Source organism: Tupaia chinensis, unplaced genomic scaffold (genome assembly GCF_000334495.1).
Source record: "Tupaia chinensis unplaced genomic scaffold, TupChi_1.0 Scaffold144833_1, whole genome shotgun sequence".
Classification (NCBI taxonomy): Eukaryota; Metazoa; Chordata; class Mammalia; order Scandentia; family Tupaiidae; genus Tupaia; species Tupaia belangeri.
Window position 1 is genome coordinate 9,252 of NW_006204693.1, and position 4,375 is coordinate 13,626.

Sequence of the window (4,375 nt, forward strand, 5' to 3'; positions counted from 1 at the left end):
CTGCGAGGTGCTAAGCTAACTTGAAAATGGCTCCAGGCTTCCTACAGGGAGCTAGTGAATTGCCCTGGGCTTCCACAACTTCAGCAGTTTATCATGAGGGCGGCATCAACTTTAGTACAGAAGCAAAAGAGGCAAAGGTTAGACTTTATCTTTACAAAATAGGATAGGCACAGTTTAATTTTATTCTTACAAAACAAGCTGTGAGGTAATACATATTTTGTTTTTTGTTCTTTTTTAAAAAAAGATTTACTTTTGGGAACCAGCAGTTAGTGTAATGGCTATGTCGCTGGACTCCCACGTAATCGACCACGGCCTGGAACAGTGGGTGCACGTGGGAGGCAAACTCTCTTCTAGCTGTGGACTGGCACAGGCTGATCACTCCACCTGGAGTGATCACTCCACACACACTCTGATCTTACCATTGAAAATGCCTTCTCATCTTTTTGTCTTTTTCTTTTTCTCATTTTTTTTTCTAGTTTCTTATAGCATATACATTTAATGGAGAGAGACAAAGAGAGCAAAACTGAGAAAGCATCCCCCAGGAGGATGGCCATGCCACAATCCATTCTCTTTCATTCTCCTTTTGGGAGTTGATCACACATGCATGTGCACCTGGCAGGTTTTCAAGCCACTGGCTCCAGGACTTGAACCTCACAGTATAGTCCATGTGGGATCTGGCACCTTAACTTCCATGCCACCTGCTGGCCCCTTTTATCTTTAAGGTTCCTGTTACCAGCCCCTCAGAAAAGGCCCTTCTCTATTACAAGCAAGTCCTGTCTTACTATTCTTAGTCATCATTCAATTAAATTCCTTTATATCATGTATCCTGATTTGTATTTATTGTATTTATTGTGTGTGTGTATATATATATATGTATATATGTATATATGTATATATATGTATATATACATGTATATACATATATATTATATATTTATCCCTTTACCCCTATATCTAACTCTCTACACTTTCCCACCCTCTTCTAACACTATCTCTGGTGTCTACAGTCGTCTTCCATGCTTTTCCCACCCACATTTTATTGATCAAACAATTTCTTAAATAATCAAACTACTTTCAATAGCAAGTTCAGCTGGTAATTTCAAGAAAAGCAGTTTTGGGGAACCAGCAGTTAGTGTAATGGCTATGTCACTGAACTCCCACGCAGTCGACTGCAATTTGCATCCCGGACCCGGTGGCTTAAAACTCACATTGGGCGTGTGTGTGTGCATGCCCAAGATCCCCAGAGGAGAATGGAGGAAAAGGGATTGCAGCGTGACCATCCCCCTGGGGGGTGATTTCTCACTTTCTGTCTCTCTGTCTCTCTCTGTCTGTCTGGCGAGCGCATGCACGCTATAGCAAAAATCTTCCCAAAGAAAAATTGGGGGTCAGAATATATTTGCACCTGTAAAGTACATGTTAGAAAATAAAGCTCTTAAACTCAAATATTCTTCAAAGGTATTCAGTACCTATTGCATTGCCTTAAAACTTTTCAGTCAGTTTTATTGTGAATGTGTAATCAGCTTCTTCGATAACAAAGCCCAGAAGATAACTAGCAATATTTTAATTAAAATTCACAGAATGATGCTATTTTACCAATTCAGTCTCATGTACTTAATCTATCTTCTATTGTGGTTTGATCTTCCTGATTAAATTCTGGGGTATAATATTCAACTCCACACTTGTCCCTATGATTAAATTGGCCATTTTCTTCTTTTTTGAACTGTTATTTCTGTGTTTCTGTATTTAATTTTCCTGGCATAGCACTCCCTTGAGAACTTCTTGAAGATCTGGTCTGGTGCTGGTAAATTCTTTCAGGTTTTTTAACCTGAGAATGTTCTTGACTTTTCTTCCCATATGAAGGATAACATTGCTGAGTACAGTATTCTTGGTTGAAATTGCTTTTCCCTTAAAACTTTGAATATATTTTCCCTTTCTTTCCTCACTCACATTGTTTCCAATGAGAGGTCTGCTGTAAGTCTGATGGGGGTATCCTTTGTAGGTAACTTGCCATTTCTCTCTTGCCAATCTTAGTGTCTTGTCTTTGTCTGTGGTTTTGGTCAGTCTGGCTATAATGTGTCTTGGAGAAGACCTTCTTGGGTTGATTCTGTTTGGGGTCCTTTGTATTTTTGGGGACTGGATCTTTGAGTGCCTCTCTAGGTTTGGAAAGTTTTCTTGCAAGATTTCATGGAATAGATTATCAATGCCCTTATGAGTCTCTTCGCCATCATGGATGTCAATTATCCAGATGTTTGAATGTTTGATGGCATCTAGTATTGTGTATTATTCTCAAAATTTTTGGCAATTTTCTCAGTCTTCGTCGTGGATTTTTCTAGGCCAGCAATTTTCTCTTCTATGTCTGAGATTGTTTCCTGTATGATCTAATCTACTTTTAATAATTTCAAGGGAGATTTTTACTTCCTGTATTACAACCTTTATCTCTCACAGTTCCATTTGATTATTTTGTAATGTGTGTAATTCCTTTTTTAGATCTTGCAAGAATTGTTTCACCTCCTGGAATTCGTCAGCTCCTTTCTCCTGATTCTTCTGCAGTTCATAGTCTCTTTTCTCTTACATCTCTGTTAGCTTTACCATTATGAATATTCTAAAAATTCTTTGTCAGACATTTCCATGATTTCCATTCAACTGTCAGTGGATGAAGAGGAGTTATTCTTTTCCCTTTGAAGAGAGGTACTTTCTTGATTTCCCGTGTTTCTTGTGGCCCTGCAGTGGTTTCTAGTCATATGATGGATGGTGTGTTTCTTACCAAACTTGAAATTCAATCTGAGCATCCAGGCAGATGCAGAAAAGAAAACAGAGAGAAACCACAGCAATAAAAACAACTAAGAAACAGATAAAAAGAGAAGAAAAAACTTAAAAAAATGTTTTCTTTCTTAAAAAAGCAAAAATTAGAAAACCCATGTGAACTCACTAGTTCTCAGGAGTCATGAAGGTGTCTTCTGAAGTCATGCTACCTTGCCTCTCCTAGGTTGGGAGAAGGAGAGGGAATTATTAACAACATAAAGGGAACGGAAGGGCTGAAAGCAAAGAAAATGCTTCACCTTAAAAAATTTTTAAAGGAAAAATTACCAAAAAAAAAAAAATGAGAAAAGACAGAGGTATAGAGAGGCAGAGGCAGAGAGAAGGTTTGAGGGAGCTCCTACCACTTGAGTTTGTGGCCTGGAGGCTGAATTATCAGTAGAAAATCTTTATTTCTTTTTTCACTGAAATTACTAGTTTTCAGGAGCGATGAAAGTTTATTCTCTACATATGTTGTTTTTAATTAATTATTTTATTTAATTTTATATATTATTATTATTTCTTCATTTTCACCAAATTGAGAGAGGGAAATTGAGAAAGCAAGCTTCTAAGGTTGGAACTAAAACTGCAGTCAGCCATGTGGGAGTACAAAAGTACAACTTCACCTACACACTACCTGCCAACCCTGGTAATAATGCTAAATGGCTCAATTAAGCCATCACTCAAAGTTAACATAAGTTAAAATATCTTTCATGACAATTGTCATGACAATCTTTCTGTATGTCATATTTTTATAAAAATCAAAAAATTGATGTACAAAACTAAATGAATAAACAAGTCATGACAATTTTTCAAGAATATTTTCTATAAAGACTGGTAAGAGAAAAAATGTAACAGATAAATGGTGGGTCAAGAATAGAGTTCTTTTAAGTTATTACATATTAAATCATATAATGAGTACTTGACACCTGAATTATCAGTGGACAGAGCAGAGGATATCATTCTTAGGAGTATGTGGATTCATTTCATGGAATGTTTGAATTTAAAAATAATCTAATCTTTTCTGGAAAGTATCCTACTTCTTTGTAAGTTATAAGGCTCATTTGTACCATGATAGTGTTGTAGACCTGAGAGCGATATTGGACATAACAATAAAATGCCTTCTGTACACTAGTGAGGAAGCCACCAATGACTGATATTATTCCTTCCCCTACTTTTTAAGGCATCATACAGAATTAGGTCATTGTGGATTTTTTTTTTTAATTTAGACAGATATTTTGCTATAGGGCATATGTGATTGCCAAAGAGAGCCAAAAAGTGAAAAACCACCCCTTAAGGAGGATGGTTACACCACAATTCTTCTCCATTATCCTCCATTCCAAGACTTTTGGTATGCATATACAAGTGCTAAGCATGAATTTTAAACTCCAGGGCCCAGGGTTCAAACCATAGTCAGTCATGTGGGAGTCCTGTTCCTTAACTATTATGCCACCTGCTAGTCCAACTTTTGTATATTTTAACACCAGTTTAAAAGTCCAAATTATAAGAGCAGTTGTGTGATACAGATAGTTTGGCCTCTCTTAGTCACAAAATTACAAAACTTGTTGTCTCATGATTG